Source organism: Myotis myotis, unplaced genomic scaffold (assembly GCF_014108235.1).
Source record: "Myotis myotis isolate mMyoMyo1 unplaced genomic scaffold, mMyoMyo1.p scaffold_m19_p_14, whole genome shotgun sequence".
NCBI classification, from domain to species: Eukaryota; Metazoa; Chordata; class Mammalia; order Chiroptera; family Vespertilionidae; genus Myotis; species Myotis myotis.
Genome location: NW_023416318.1, coordinates 13,599,648 through 13,617,214, shown reverse-complemented (window position 1 = coordinate 13,617,214; position 17,567 = coordinate 13,599,648). Strand labels below are relative to the sequence as shown.

Below are 17,567 nucleotides of genomic sequence, written 5' to 3'. Positions count from 1 at the left end.
ACAATCTCTGCCCCCTGCCCGCTTCCTATATTCCAGATTCTGGCTCACCCTCCACCTGCTCACTCTTGTCGTTCATGTCAGCATCCCAGACTCCCCCTCCTTCTTCACTTCCCCACCCAAGTCACATTTTGATCACCTCCCAACTCTGGCTAGAATCTGCCCAGCTGGATCCTTTCCAGCCTGGCCCTGACTGCAGGTCTTGTCTTGCCACCGCTGTGCCAGCCCAGGGGCCGCAGGGGCCTCCCTGCTTCCAGTCACAGCCACCTCCAGCCCAGTGGTTTGGAAAGCCTGTATGGAGTACCTTGACTACATGGACATCTTAGATTTATGAATGCTTAAATAGTAAACAAAAACTAAATGGCAAACGACAATCTAGGACAAAGTATTTGTAATATAAGAAATACAGCCCTGCCCTAGCTGGTTTGGTTCAGTGGACAGAGTGTTGGCCTGGGGACTGAAGGGTCCCAGGTTCGATTCCAGACAAGGGCACATGCCGGGGTTGCGGGCTTGATCTCCATTAGGGGGTGTGCAGGAGGCAGCCAATCAATGATTTCCTCTCATCATTGATGTTTCTATTTCTCTATCTCTCTCTCTCCCCCCCCTTCCTCTCTGAAATCAATAAACATATATTTAAAAAAGAAATACAGCCCTACCCGGTTTGGCTCAATGGATAGAGCCTGCAGACCAAAGGGTCCCAGGTTCGATTCCGGTCAAGGGCTTGTACCTTGGTTGCAGGCTCCTCCCCAGCATAGGCCCTGGTCAGGGCTCATGCAGGAGGCAACCAATCAATGTGTTTCTCTCACATCAATGTTTCTCTCTGGTCTTTCCCTCTCTCTTCTACTCACCCCCCCAAGCCCCCCGCCCCCCCAAAAAAATCAATGAAGCAGCGTGAAGAGCTGCTGCCATGTCTGCCCACCTGCAATGGATGATCGTGCGGAACTGCTCCAGCTTCCTGATCAAGAGGAACAAGCAGACGTACAGCACCGAACCCAATAACCTGAAGGCCCGAAACTCCTTTCGCTACAACGGCTGATTCACCGCAAGACGGTGGGTGTGGAGCCGGCCCAATGGCAAAGGTGTAGTGGTCATCATGAAGTGGAGATCCAGCCAGCAAAAGCCGGCCACCTCCTCTGTGCGCACCACCATCAACAAGAACGCGCGGGCCACTCTGAGCAGCATCCAGCACATAATCCGCAAGAACAAGTACCGCCTGGATCTGCGCATGGCCGCCATCCGCAGGGCCAGCGCCATCCAGGGCAGCCAGAGCCCCGTGAGGTGAAGAGGAAGCGGCCGCCCCACCAAGAGCTCCTAAGCACCCCTCCCCCTAAAGCAATAAAGGTATCAGTCAGCTCTCCTCAAAAAAAAAAAAAAAAAATCAATGGAAAAATATCCTCGGGCGAGGATTAACAATAAATAAATAAATAAATAAATAACCGAAAGTAAAGAATAGACAGCTCTGGCCAGTTTGCTCAATGATTAGCATGTCAGCCCTCGGACTGAAGGATCATGGGTTCGACTCCAGGTCAAGGGCACATACCTTGGTTGCAGGTTCAATCCCCAGCCCTGGTCGTGGCACTTGCGAGAGGCAACCAGTCGATGTGTCTCCTTCATATTGATGTTTCTCTGTCTCTTTCTCCCTTCCTTCCTCCCTCCCTTCCACTCTCTCTCTCTAAAGATCAATGGAAAAAATACCCTCGGTTGAGGATTAAAGAAAAAAGAAAGACATAGAGTTAATACCCTGTATATCAAGTACTCTTATAATCAATAAGACAAAAAGAATAAACCACACTAAGTAATAATAAAACACTGCACAAATGAAATGAAAAAGAAAGAAATATACTTTCTTTTTTTTTAAATTGATTTCAGAGCGGAAAGGAGAGGGAGAAAGAGATAGAAACATCAATGGTAAGAGAGAATCATTGATTGGCTGCCTCCTGCACACCCCACACTGGGGATCGAGCCCAAAACCTGGGCATATGCCCTGACCAGGAATTGAACCGTGACCTCCTGGTTTACTCCTGGTTTATAGGTCGACTCAACCACTGAGCCAAGCCAGCTGGGCAGGAATATACTTTCTGATAGGAAAAGAGATAAAGCACATAATCAAACAATTTGTCAAAAGAGAATCACCGATGACTAATTAGCCTGTAATTATATACATATATATATTATATATAATAATCTATATATATAAAAGGCTAAGTGACAGACCATCTGGTACATATGACATGCACTGGCAATCTAAAAATAAACATTGACTTGTGCATGCGCAATACATATAAAGCTCTCACTTTATCACATGCATGTTTCGATCTGTCATTGTCGATCATGAATTTGGTTGTTTTTGTTGACATTCTGAAGCTGAAAGTGGCTGCGTCGACAGAATATGTCCGAAGACCAATTATTGGCACAACTGTCCCCGTCTGACACTGGTCTCCCACTTAAATTAATTCGAAGACAGTTTCCCGTGATGCCAGCATTTGTGATGACTATTAATAAATCACAAGGACAAACTCTAGACAGAGTAGGAATATTCCTACCTGAATCCGTTTTCGGACATGGTCAGTTATATGTTGCTTTCTCTCGAGTTTGAAGAGCGTGTGACATTAAAGTTGTAAATACTTCATCACAAGGCAAATTAGTCAAGCACTCTGAAAGTTTTTTTACTCTTAATGTGGTATACAGGGAGATATTAGAATAAGTTTAATCAATTTATCAGTCATTGTTTTTAACAATGTTGTTTTTGTTGTTGTTATATCATGTCTTTGTTGTTGTTATACCATGTTGTTTATTAATCAATTTATATGTTATTTTCATATACATTTTATTAATTTTATGTCATCTCTGACACTTCTATTATAGAGAAAGGGGGAATAGTGATATTAAAATATTTCTTCTAATTAATTTCCTTTCAATGTGCATGAATCTGTGCACTGGGCCACTAGTGTAGTAATAATAAAAAATGAAAACAAAATAAAACAACACAATGAAATACTGTTTTTGCTTATCAAATTTGCAATTTAAAAAAAAAATAATACCTGGAGGTGGGAAGGATGTAGTGAAAGGGATACTCTCATAGGACAGGTGGGAAGAGCCTGCATTGATATATCCTTTCTGGAAGGCAAATGGTTGATACATAGCAAAGCAGTTCAAAGTGTGCATGCATATACTTTGCTCTAGTAATCCTACTTAAAAACTATGTCCTAGGAATAAAAGTACAGATGTGGAGAAATACGGATAAAGCACAGAGTATGATAGAGTATTATATAGGCCACAACTGTTAGTAACCTATAGGGGAAATAACAAGGGATTAGTTACTGGTAAATCAGAGTAAGTACACAATAAAATACAAAAGATCCTAAGAAATTTATTTATTGCTAAGTATAAAAATGTAAGTCACATGAATCCACTTATGTAACAAAATGTGTATATGTGTATATATTCATATGTATGCACAGGAAAAAATATCTTAAAGGAGATAACCAAAATAATAACATTATGTATCTGACAAGAGTTAGTATGATTTTAATTTTTTTCTTTGTTCTTCTTTGTGTTTCCTACTTCTTTTACAACATGGAGGTGTGATACAGAACCCCACCACCTCCATCCATCCACCTGGTGGAGAATCCCTGTCCAGAACTCCTATTTGCTCTGAGCATCCAAATCCCTTATATGTGACATATATGATATTTCATGTGCTGCTCTTTAACTTTTTAAACTTAACCTTATTTCCTCAATTCTCTACACTGTGGGTATGGCTTGTGTCTTACATTTCTTTCGTGTTCCTCTCAGTGCCTAATACATAGCAAGGTCACAGCAAATGGCCCAAGAAAGAATGCGCCCCTTCTGTGCCCGTACCCCTGTTGGCTGCCAAAACATGGGTTGGTTGGCTCCACAGGTGTGGCATCCAAGCCCAGTTCCAGGTCAGGTTTGAGACTGTGTGTTGTGGGCCACCTGTCAGTCTGGTCCTGTGCTAATTACTGTTGAGTGATGGACTGTTTAAAGCATGGGTTATTGCGCCCACAACCAGAGGCAAAGCCAATCCTATGGCATCCTATAATTAATGAGCCAGTAAGTATTTCCTCTGGGGTGAAGTTGGCTTTGATCCAACAGATCCCTTCCCACTTCTTTTACCACCCTCACCCCATTTACAACTTCCCATCTTGGCTGTTGGAGACCTCCTTTAGAGATGCACCCCCCTCATCCAAACTGCAGGCAGACAACCTGTGTCCCTGGTCCCAAGCTTGACTCACCAGCTCCTCCTTGTCCTCCTGGATGATAAAGTTTGCTTTTGTGTCTAAGCAAAACTAACTACTCAAAAGCATCTCAGTCTGAAGGCCCAGAGACTAAAAGGGCTCTGAGAAACCACTGTAGGAGTGATAGGATTATTCCAGGCAAATTTAATAAGTAAATTGTCATGGTTGCCCATAATCTCTGCAGTCAGTGTTTACTTCAATTAAGCCCTTTGGAGAAAAAAATACAAAAGGTATCGGAAATGAAGTCAGAATCAGGGCAAGAACACCAATCAGCTACTTTTTTCTCTCTCCTTGTGCAGACACAAACAATCCCTGGTGCTTCCAAGGCTCAGGAAGAAGCAGAGAGAGGAGAGAAGTCCTGGAACGCTCACCATGAGCACATGTGAGAGGCTCCATGGAAGCCAAGCCCAGAGCGCCCCCGCAGGAACCTGGGACTAGGTACTCTAGAGCTCCATGCCTCAGCTTCCCCATCTGTAAACGGGGTGATAATAGTGGAGCCTGCCTTACAGATTCGTGAGGATTACCTGAGTTAAAGGATGTAAAGCACTCCAAACAGTGGCAAACTCTAGGTGACCAAGACGTGTTTGCCACTGTTAACAAAAACAGAGGAAGTCACAGTGACAGCCACTTGCTGGGCAGTCTGCCCACTGCAGCCCAGGGTCTTTCAATCTCAGGACTACTGACATTTTGGGCTGGATAACTCTGTTGTGAGCAGCTGTCCTGTACAATATAGGATGCTTAGCAGTATCCTTGGCCTCTCTTTACCCACTAGATGCCAGTAGCAAACCCCCATGAAGTTGTGACAACCAAAAATATCTTTAAGCACTGCTAAATGTTCCCAGCTGGTGTGGGGGAAGAGAGACAAAATTGCCTCGATTTCAGAACCACTGATGGAGTCCTATGGAGAAGCCATGTCACACACTCTGACCGCCCACCTCCAGGTCTGATGTGAATCTAGGCCTGGAGGTCCCACACTGGGCCCCTTGTGGTTAGATAGAGGAGCTGCAGGTATGGAAGTAAAGAGCAGCCAATTCTGTTTCTCCAGGTGGCTGCCATTTTCTCTTCTTGCAGATGGAATAGGAAACTGGGGCCAAGGCAGCCCTCTAGTTAGGAGATACCCTCACCTTGAGAGACCAAGAGAGTACAGAGAGAAAAGGAGGCTAAAGCTCAATTCTCTGGGAGCCTGTGGCTGTGGCCTTGGTTAGAGGACATGACTTCTGGGAGCCCAGCCCAGCCCAGAGGGTGAGAAGGCCAGGATGAATTCAGAGATGAAGGCCTGGCCATGGCAGAGAACAGGCCCTTACTAGTGAGGCCTCTGGACACAGGAGCAGCAGCCCCTCTCTTCTCAGGAAACAAGTGGACTCTGCACTAAAAGAAACATTGCTCTCTTCATGAAAGAATCTTCAGACCATTTCACATTAAAATTTAACACACACTTATTTTGACCCAGCAAGTACAGTGCTACAAATGTATTCTATATAGAGACATTAGCACAGGTGCACCGGGTGGTATGCTACTCTTAGAGTGCAGGGTTGGGACCTGACTGCCTGGTTCAAATCTCAGATCTACCACCTATCAGATATGTGATTGTGAGAGTTATTGACCTCTTTCTGACTTAGTTCTTTCATTTATGAAGCAGGGGCAATAATAGGGTCTATCTCACTGTGCTGTTACAAGGCTTCTGTGACTGACTATATGCAAAGAAAGATGTCTGTGGCCAATAAATGCTAGCTATTATTATGTTCATTGTGCCCTTAATTGATAATAGCTAAAAATCTGGGCCAATCACCTAGTTAAATACATGTGACACATCTATTCTATGGAATACTGAGCACCACTGAAAGAAATGAAGTAGGACTATATCTACTTTAAATAATGCAATTTATTTAATAATAAGGTCAAATTGTTAAAGAAGCAAATAGGTTGCAGATAAGTATATATAGCTGGAGAGTATTTGTATATAAAAAGAGCTATGTAGAATAGATACATGTCTTTATCTGAATAACAAATTTCTAGAACTCTCAAGGAGCTGTTAGCAATAGTTACATCTAGAAAGTGGGAATAGACTGAAAACTTTTGCCTTCTCCTTTAGTACTATTAGAATTTCCTACTATGAGCATGTATTTAAAAAAATTTTAAGAATAACATAAATCTGTATCTACAGCTATGGGAACATTTTTTTAAATATATCATGAATTGTTTTTCAAACGTGGCAAGCATGAACAGTACAAACCGCAGTTCACAAATTTAGGCATGCAAGAAACTAAATGTTAGTTTCTATAAGTCAACTCAATGTTTATGTTAAGCTTCCATCCTGCTAACAGGAAACTTAATTCCAGGTGTGTACAAGTCTTCCAGAACACTGAGAAGTGCCAGGCACAGGACAGAGGAAGTGGCTGTGAAGTTGGCTGAAGCCAGGCTCTGCTGCTTTGTGCCACGTGTGGGCAGCCAGGCATCTTGGACAAGATCACATGTCTCTCCACAGCTTGCCCAACCACGTAGCCACCATTCCCTGGGGTCTTACTCCTGCCTGCCCAGGTAAGCTGATAAAAGTCAGGATAGAGGCCACAGATCTTCCTCCCCTGTCTTTCCTGCCCCCAGGCAGTCTGGGTGGGGAGGGCTTCAAAGGGTTGGGGGTCTTTCCACTCCAGGTGAACTCCTTCTTCCATCTTGTTTCTAGTCAAGACATCCAGTCTCTGCAAGAGAATCCTTTGTCTTTGATGAGCTATTCCTCAAATCCCGAAGTTTCCCTTAAGTGAGTAAACTTTGGGCACACAAAGCCCAAGACACCTGAAAGTGGATTCCATTTTCTAATCTGGGGAGCTAGCTCAGGAGGAAATGAGTTCCATAATCCTGAGAGTGGAAAGGGGGAAATCTAGGGAGGGGGTGGAGATTAATTTCTCAAATATTATGCCAGCCACACATATGTGTGTAAATGCAGAGCAAAAGTCTGGACATTTCTACCAAATATTTAATAGTGCCTACCAGCAGGGTAAGCTTTAGGATAAGGGGAGGGATGCAAGGGGATTTTTAACTGTTTGGATTTTTAAGTGATGAAGCTGTAATCAATATGGCTTATATAGGGTGTCCCAAAATTCACGCAAGATTTGAATTTTGCGTGAGCAATAACAACAACAAAAATAAAAGCCTAATTTTACTTGGTTTATTGAATCAGATTCTAATATCTGTTGCCCTTTGATTTCAATCCCTTCAATTTTGATAAGCATTACCAAGTACCAATTATGGCCCAGGAGCAGGGACAATGAAGACCAATGAAGACCACGGCTTTGTGTATGTACCAGCAAAGCCACGAAGGCCATTTACCTGATGTGCTATTCCATACATAACCCTATACTGTATACTTTATGAATCAATAAAGAAGTTACAATTTTTAATTATAAACCTGTGTTTTCTATCAAAATTACTTCTTGCATGAATTTTGGGACACCCTATATAATCTACTTTAAAAAATAAATACCCATATATCTTTTGCCTCCAGGCTAGAGATGAAGGCTGATGCAGGTCACACCTATCTGGTCCTCTGGTGGGCAGAACCTTGGGAAGTATATTTGCATGAGGGGCTAAGAGGCCTGTTAGGAAAGAACACTTTCTAAGAGAAGGAGGCTGATACTATGAACTACCCCAGAGACAAAGCTTTGCTCAGTGGAAAGGAGATAATTCTGAGTTAGAGTGGTATTTATGATTCAGACATATCTGTGGGGCCATATACTATGGCTGTATAAGGCAATGAGGATAGCATCAGCCCTATAGCCTTGCTCTTACAGTAGAACGGCTGATCTCATGCCAACAGGAGTGTCAGTGGTTCCCAGTAGGTGTGGGGTGCCTAATGGGTGTGGCAATGTCCAGCAGAACTGATATTGCCATGGGGTGTGGCAGGGGCAAAGGGAGGTTACAGAGCAGAGAAGGGGAAAAGATAGCTGGAGGTTTGGGGGTGGTAACTGTCTAGCTAGCCTTATCCACCAGCACATGGGAGACACACACTCTGAGGACGCCCAAAATGCTCATGGGGTGAGGGTGTGGGAACTAGGCAGGACCTGCATTGGAAGTAGAAGCCAAAGTCAGAGGCACATGTGAATGAGCTCTAATGATGTCAGAGAGCACAGGAGTCCAAGTGTATGCACAGGTGGGGAGTACAGGACAGGGAGCCACAAAGTCTACATGGGAGGGTCAGGGAAGGTCTCCTGAGTCAGCTGCCTGGTAATCCAGTGGGTGGGAAGGGTGGAGGAGATGAGGAACCACGTATACAAAGGCCTGGAGCTGTGAGGGAGTGAGCGAGGTTTGGGGAAACTGAAAGCAGCTCAGGCTGAATACAGGGGAATGGTAGATAAGGCCACAACAGTAGTATTCCATAGTATGGGCCTGGCCTTTATCCTACAGGCAGTGGTGAAGCCCAGAAGAGGGCTTTAAGTAAGGGGAAATGAGATAATCAACTTACCAGGAAAGCTTTTCACACCACACACTCCCACCACTTCTAGCTAATTCCTACCCAGTGAGCAGTTTCACAGTGTTGCTTCCTCCAGGAAGTGTTCCCTGACCACCCCTCAGGCTCAGCTCCTCTTAGCTAAGGTTTCTAGGGGTTCTCAAGCACTCCTATCACACTGTCTTGATTACCTGTGGCCTGTACTTTTTCTCTCCCTTTGTATGCTGTGAATACTGGAGGCCAGGGACTGGCTGTTTGTTCTTTGCTATATCCCCAGCACCCTGCACACTGTCTGACATGATAAGCTCTCAATATGTATTTTTTAATATATTTTTATTTCAGAGAGAGAGAGAAAGAGGTAGAAACACCAATGGTGAGAGAGAATCATTGAGCAGCTGCCTCCCACATGCCCCACGCTGGGGATCGAGCCCACAACCCAGGCATGTGCCTGACCAAGAATCGAACCAGGACTTCCTGGTTCATAGGTCAATGCTCAACCACTAAGCCATGCCTGCTGGGCCAATATGTATTTATTTAGTGGGGGGAAAAACAACTGTGAGAAGATAACTCTTGTAGTTTCTAGCCTGAGCTATACAGTATAGGTTGGAAAGGGGAAAGGGGACCAAGGAGGAGCCACTTGTAATGGTCTGGGTAAGTAATGATGAGGGCCTGATCTGAAGTAGTGGTGACGGAGCTGGAAAGCAGGGAGAGATTGGGAAAATATTTAGGAGGCAAAAATGATAGGCCTGGGTGGTTAGATGAGTGAAGGGACGGAAGGATCCTGGGCTTTTGGCATACGTAGTTGGGTGGATGATGGATTAACCACAACTGGCTAGTCTGGAGGAGGAAATGTGTGGGGGAAGATGATTAAATCAGTTTAGACATACAGGTAGGGACACAAAAATGGAGAAATCTGAGGGGCAGGTGGAATCATAGAATTGGATCAGATACCTGGGACAGATATCTGATCTGAAAGTGAAGATTTGGGAGCTGTCATCCTGCAGGGGATGGCTAAAGGCCAAGGAAGGGATAAGATCACCAAGGGAGTAGAGGAGGTAAAACAACAAGGAGGACGCCCACCTGTAGGAGGTGGGCTGAGAGGAGCTACTAAGGGAAAGGAGATATAAGGGAGGGAGGGAGAAAAGAAGAGTACTACAGCTGCTAGGGTAGAAGTAGCTTCAAAGAGTAGCAAACATGGCTCTATAGTGCAGACAAACTAAGAGCCCATCCAGGCTCTCCTTAAACTTGAGAAAACTAAGGCCCAGGGAGGCTAACTGAGGTGTTCAAGGCCACGAGCTATTATTACCCATGGTCACAGTGATCAGTGGCTCTCAAATTATGTTTGCTGGACTCCTGGGGGTCTCCAAGACCTTTCCAGGGTATTCAAGAGATGAGGAACATTTTTATAACAATACCAAGATTTTTTTTGCAGTATTCACTGTGTTGACATTTGCACTGATAATGCAAAAGCAACAGTGGGTAAAACTGCGGGGGCCTTAACACAAATCAACGAAGTCATATTCTTCACCACCCATGCACTTAAGGCTTAACAACAAGTCCAGCTCCATATAAGAATGTCCATGATGGAGTAATAATTATTAATTAAAACATTACCCTTGAGTATAGATCTTGTTAACATCTGTACATAAAGCACTTCCGCTGCATACTGAAGTAATGGATGCATTTACTTGATTGACTGCACTGAAAGCTGAACTACCTGCTTTTGTTGTGGAACATCATTTTTGTTAGAAAGAACAACTGACAAACTGATTATTCAGAGTTAGGTATTTGGAAGACATTTTCTTGAAAATGAATGAAGTGAGCTTGTCACATTAAGTAAAACAACTGGTAGTAATTTTTGCCAATGATAAAATTTGAGCTGTCAAGTGAAAACTAGAATTTTAGAAAACTTGTATCGCCGGCCAGTGTGGCTCAGTGATTGAACACCGACCTATGAACCAGGAAGTCACAGTTCAATTCCTGGTCAAGGCACATGCCCAGGTTTTGGGCTTGATCCCCAGTAGGGGGCGTACAAGAGGCAGCTGATCAGTGATATACTCTCATCATTGATCTTTCTATCTCTCTCCCTCTCCCTTCCTCTCTGAAATCAACAAAAATAAAAAATAAATTAATAAAAAATATATATATTAAAAAAAGAAAAAGAAAACATATCCACACCAGGAGCTCGACTGCTTCCCAATACCTAAAGACTTTGCTGATTAAATCAGTGGTGATATTAACAAATCTGAGATGAACATATAATAATGACAAATGGAAAGAACTTTAAATAAACAGGAAAAAGAAACCCACACCCAGGGCCAAAATAAATAAATAAATAAAATCTGATATTGTGGAATGAAATGTGTCCACTTTGAAAGGTCTGCATAACTCACTGAGTCATTGTTTTCCAAATAACCAATGCATGATGTTATAAAATCAGACATGAATAAAAGACCTACTCAAGGTATAAGACAGACCAAGAGAGTTTAATATAGCTGAGTGTGAGGAGTTAGTTCATTGATGTGGCTTCAGATTCCACACTACAAACTAATCTTTCAGAAACTGGCTTTGTCCAATTTTGGTGGCATATTAATGATAGCCATCAATGATCTGAAAAGGCTATTAAAATACTCCTACTTTTTCCAACCACAAATCTGTATGAAGCTAGATTTTGTTCATCTACTCCAACCAAAGAAACATATTGCAATATCTGAATACAGAAGCAGATATGAGAATCCAGCTATCTTCTCTTAAGCTAGTCATTAAAGAGATTTGCAAAACTGTAAAACAATATGACTCTTTTCTAATTAAATACTTTTAAAATCTCTGTTTCTTTTATTTCCATATTTGTAATATCTATAGCTACAGACCACATAAATAAACTTAGCTGAAGAAGAGATAAGACAGCAGGCACAGTGAACTAAAGAGAGAATAAGACTCTTTTCTTCCCTTCAAAATAATGTTCCTAATTTAAGGGCCAAGGCCTGGCAAGTGGTCCTACCAGGCAAGGCTGGGTTCATCCACAATCCCCTCTACTGCCACCTGTAGGAGAAGAAAGACTAGGGACAGAGGGCTGAATGGGCATTCAGGTCTTATCTTCTTTATACATTCCATATCTAATTTGACACAATAGCCAATGAAGTAAGGCAGGTGGAGCATTTTTTATCAGTTACGATTTATGGGGAGGAAACAGGTTTGTGCCTTGCCTAATACCAGTAAATAAAAATCAGATTGGAATCAGCAGCCTGTGGTTTTAATCCAGGGTTCCCTCCCCTGGATACTCAGCTAAAATACCTCTCTTCCCTGAGCAAGCCTAGAGGTCCACCACTAAAGATGCATTGTTTTATTTGCAAGTAAGTCTTTTCTTATGTTTATAAGCCACATCGATTTCATTTTTTAATGCTTTGTCCATCCTTTTGGGTATCTGGTCTTTTCATAATAGTTTGTAAGACAAAGTGACCCTTTGTAATATTTTTCAGTTACAAAACTAGTTTTAAAAAAATTAAAAGTTAATGAAATAGAATACAAAGAAACAATAGAGATGAATACACAAAAGCTGGTTCTTCAAAAAGAAAACTGACTTCTAACAAAACTAATCATGAAAAGACATGAAGCATTAAATAAGTGATACTGGGCATGAAAGAGGGAATAAAAATAAAATACAGTAGAGATATAAAAATAAAAGACTATAAAATTTTTCCACTAATAATTTTTAAAACTTTTCTTACATTTTAAAATTTTTTTAGAAAAATTCAAAATTACTAAAACTGACTAGAGAAGAAGTAATCGTTTTAGAATACTTAGAGTGGTAGTAGAAGTAATATTCTGGAGTGTCCTCTTAAAGTGCAAACTGCTCAGGGAAGTAAGTGCTGGTGAGTTCGCTCCTCAGTTGCCTTTTGGGTCTTTGGAGCCTGGGCCTGTCTGGCTGGAAGGAAAGATGATGCTGAGAGTACAGAGAGCCTGGCACTGTCCCCTGTTCAGCAACCCTAGTGGCTATGAGTCAGATTACACCCAGGCTGTATCAGGCTGCCAGGACAACCCTACTTGCTTCCCTAAGATTTGGCCTCAAACCTGAGGTTCTGCCTGGCCTGTCAGTCCCAAATGGGAACAGACACCCCCCTCAATCTGGCTCTGCCCAGCCCCAAGGCTCAGCCTACAATCCCCTCCTCCCTTACCTCTCTTCCTCAGTTCTCCCTCTATCCTTCTTCCCTTTCTTCCCTCTCCCTGCCTCCTCTCCCTCATCTTCTGTTGGAAGACAAAGAGTAGGTTTGGTTGGAGTCATATCAGGTGCCATACTCTCTCTCCCCACATCCCACCCTCTCTGCACTCCCACTGCCTGGTACTTTAGCCAGAGGGTTTACAACAAATAGGTGGAGTCTTAAGTCCTAACCACTCAGCCTATCTTGGCCCAGTCTCCAAACTCATTTCTGAGTCTGATGTCAAATGTGGTCAGAGGGGTCTGGTGGTGTGTGCAGTAAAGGGAGATAGTTGTCTAGCTCTGTGCCCTGGTACTGGAGTTCACGCAAGAGATCTATCATTTATACCTTGCACTGTCTGTGGTGCAAATGAATGTCCCACATATATAAGCACAAATGTGTCTCAAATTTGTCAATGCAGTTCAATGAATAAAAATTAAACCTATTTAAATGTGTTATCCTGTCCATACCAGCTTGTGACCACCAGTATTATCTCAAGCAACAGACACTAGAAGCACCACCACTAAAAGATACGTGTGTGTGCACGTGGGTGAACGTGTGTTGGGAGGTTAAAAATCTGTAATTATTTTTAATGATAGGGTGATCTTCAGGAAAAAGATGGGGATGACCAATGTACCCAACATTGCTGTGGTCAAGCTGTGATGTCTTCTTATGGTCTTATCCATTGTGGGGGTGGGGAGGTAAGAGTGGGAAGGAAGCCCCAAGAGAGTTGAGTTTAGGTAGAAATGGTTCCTTTGTGGACCTTGCTGCTAATGACTTTAGTCCTGGATTGACTGTAGCCCCTAGCAGCCCCTAAGACGGTACTTCTGTGGACTCTACCTTGTCCAAAGCCTCAGGGGGGATGGGATGTGGAGGGCAGATACTCACAGTGACTTCCAAGTTCTGCTGATTACCTGGTCTAAAGTATCCAGCTTGTCCAGAAAACAATAAAACTGATGCTGCAATAACAGTGATGACAATAAAGGCCAGGACACTTGTCAATGGTGAGAATGTGGCTAGAAACCCAGCATCAGAGAACTAAAAACCTCCAAGAGTAAGAAAGAGGTTTGATGTCATGACACTTCCCAACGTAGGCTGGCACGATGATTTAAAGCCCTAAGGAAGGTTCCCAGATTCCCCCTATCTAGTGAAATGATATCTAAAGTCCCAAAATTAGAGCTCTCTTCCTTTCACTGAACTTCCACTAGTTTGGGCAGTGCTGGGTGACGCAGGAAAGAGCTGGGACCAGTATTACTCTGAGCTGCTGTCACTCTCTTCACCCCAATACAGATGAAGGCTGAGAATGAAGTGTGATAGGGTAGGTTTGGGAGTGGATGGAAGTAATAATGAGGAGAAAACTTTCTACTATTGCCTGCAACTGATTATATTGATGATTTAGATCTTTCAGGTCTCTCTCCCTAACCCCTCTGAACCCATTTGGGTTCAATTTTTGGAAACAATGAGCTTCTTTGAAGTACTCACCACTCCCTGCCACCTGAGACCTTACAAAGTTGGGTGCTTTTAGCATGGGCTCTATGTAGACTCAGGGCTATAAGTGATTAATTCAAATCCTTCCTCTCTGGGATCCTCTGTATCCAGGAAGGGACGGTGACATAATAGGAAGCCTGGTATATTTTGATGTGATCTGTCAGGCTCTTAGAAATCCTCCTTCCAAGCCCTGGCCAGTGTGGCTCAGTTGGTTGGAGTGTTGTCCTGTATACCAAAGGGTGGCAGGTTCGATTCACAGTCAGGGCACATGCCCAGGTATAGTTTGGTGTGTATACCACGTAGTCAATCAATGTTTCTCTCTCACATTTATGTTTCTCTCTCTTTCTCTCCCTCCCCCCCTCCTCTGTCTGTCTCTCTAAAAATCAATAAAATTTTTTAAAATCCTCCTTCCAAAAATATCACTCCTATTCCAGACCCACCTGACACTCAAAATTTCACCTTTAGAGGGTCTGTAACATTACTCACTAGGTCTCTAAAAAAACACAAAGATCATTTAATTCAGGGTGGGGGTGCGGGATTATTGAAAAAATCACACAAAAACAAACCAGTGGTAGCCTGGAATTCCTAGATGAGGAGCTCAGAGGTGACAACCCAGTGGGCAGAGGGCAGGAGTAAGAAAGTGGGAGGGTTGGAAGTATCTATATTAAAGCTGTGTTTTCATAGTGCATACATGGTTTTCAATTATATTGAACTAGAGGCCCAGTACACAAAATTCGTGCACAGGTAGGGTCCCTAGCGGCTGCCAGCCCGGTACTCCCTTCCTTCCCCCAGCCAGCCCTGACCCCTGGTCAAACTCCAGGACTACCAGGGGACAATTTGCATACTACACTTTTATTATATAGGATATTTGGGGTGGCTTTGGCAAGGAACTGACAGATTTGGGATGCTAAAGACTAGCCCATAAAACACCCTTTGACTCTACTTCTTCAACAAAAGAAACAAGCTGAGCACCAAGACCATGGAAATCAAGACACAAGCAGGGAGTAGGTCAAATTCAATACCCTCTCCCTTAGTCATTTTGCTTGTCAGAGGCAGGTAAACACCTCAAGGCTGAGCTGGGGAATATCCACAAGGATCTTGAGTCCTCAGAAATCTCCTCAGGGTCCCCTCCCTGGAGGACGGGAATGCAGTCCCTTTGGCCAAGAATGGCAGGAAAAGGGCAGAGTAAATTGTGGGCTGGATTGTCCCAGTCACATGATGCAATCTCACTGCTTTTTGTCACGTAATATTTTTCCCTCCTCCGCTGGTCCCTCCCTCGCCTCCTTTCCTCTCCCTCTGCTCTGTTTTGATTTGGTTAAAATAGACGCAAACTCTGGTGTTGTCTATTTTTAATACCCAGCGATTACATAATCTATACCGTAATTGCTGACTTGAAAAACTACTGGCAACAGTAGAAAATCCCCAGAGTTTTAAACAGGAAAAAGATTACTACAGCACAAAGCCTTTGGCAGTTTTACTGACTGGTAAACCGCCTGTAATCGTCACTTGCCAGTGTAAGTCACATGGGCCCTGGGAAACACTCTCCCCACCTCAAGGAAAGCCCGCTGGGGGAGGGGATGAGCTGCAGCCTCACCGGGAGGAAGCTTTGAATGGCAAGGCAGGGGGTGGATGGTGCACTGAGAGTTTTCTCTGGACCCAGACTCCGGGTTCCTGGAGTGAGCTTCAGGTTACCACCCCCTCCCAGGGGCTACCTTTTACTGCTTTTATCTCTTGCTTTAGAGTAGTCTCTAGCATCCAGGATCTTTCCCTCATCAACTTCCCAGGTCTTCCTATAGCAGCGGTTCTCAACCTGTGGGTCGTGACCCCTTTGGTGGTCAAACGACCCTTTCATAGGGGTCGCCTAAGACCATCCTGCATATCAGATATTTTCATTACGATTCATAACAGTAGCAATATTACAGTTATGCAGTTGCAACAAAAATAATTTTATGGTTGGGTCACAACATGAGGAACTGTATTTAAAGGGCCAGAAGGTTGAGAACCACTGTCCTATAGCCTCCAATACATTCCTAAACAAGCCTGAGTGAAAGGAAACTATTGCAGTTAAATAGATGATTTAATAAAGACAAAGGAGCAAAGAAGACTGCTTGTTTATCACAGAGACCTGACCCACTCCTCTACAGGGCTTTCCACATATTAGGCCAACATTCACACTATTTAATTCTTCAATAAAGTATTTCAATAAAAATATAAGAACTATAGGTTTGGTAAGGGTTTCACAACCAAATCAAAATGATCTCATTAAGACAAAATTTTCTGTATGTGTATGGGAGGTGTGGGTAGTATAGGAGATACAGAGGGGATAGAAACAGCTTTCCCTGATTTTGCCAATTCTGCCACAATCCTATCCCCAATAAATAATCAAGGAGGGTGAGTCCAATTTGGGTAACTTAACTATATGTGATGATTCATTCAATAAATGTTTGCTGAATGCCACACACTGGACTCTGCAGGGGATATAACAGTGAGCAAAATCACTGCCCTGGTGGAACTGCCAGGTCAGTGAGGGAGACAATCAAAATATTACATAAACATATCACTATAAACCCTACATGCTGAAGGGTTATGAGGGAAAAACACAGGGCACTAGGAATATGTAGAACAGGAGGCCTGATAGGGCCTGAGGTTTCTTAGAAGATTACCCTAGGCACTTCAGGGTTCTTTTTTCAGCACCCCCTCTTCTTTCACTTCCCCATCCTCCCTCTTGCCTTGCTCCCTGTAGTTAATATTTACTGTTTCCCCCCCTATGTACAGAGGATAATGCTAGGTTTTTATATGTACAGTCTCATTTGATTCATATAGCAAATGGACAATTCAGCACTTTAAGACAAAAGGATCTGTTGAAAAAGGCCAGATCACCTTTCCTTTTGTGTCATTGCTACAGAGAGAGCAACTCTACTGGAGCCACCTGAAGAAATTCAGCCAGGGTTCTCGTTCTTGCCACGACTGCTCAAACGGCCACAGTCTGATCCGAAATACGGCCTCAACATGTGCCGCCAGTGTTTCCATCAAGTGAAGGACATAGGCTTCATTAAATTGGACTAAGACATCTACCTTCTGACAGAATGCTATCTCTTTATACATAAAAGTTAAAAAAAATAGAAGAAAAAATTAAAGGCCAGATCACAATTTATAATGAGAATTATATACAATTCATACCATAAG

General features: G+C 43.1%; 2 pseudogenes; both read left to right on the top strand.

The window, feature by feature from the left end:
* The first annotated feature begins 886 nt into the window (after window positions 1–886).
* LOC118668897 lies at window positions 887–1,312 on the top strand (annotated as a pseudogene).
* An 8,027-nt stretch (window positions 1,313–9,339) lies between these two features.
* Window positions 9,340–17,485, top strand: LOC118669409 (annotated as a pseudogene).
* Window positions 17,486–17,567: the final 82 nt, after the last annotated feature.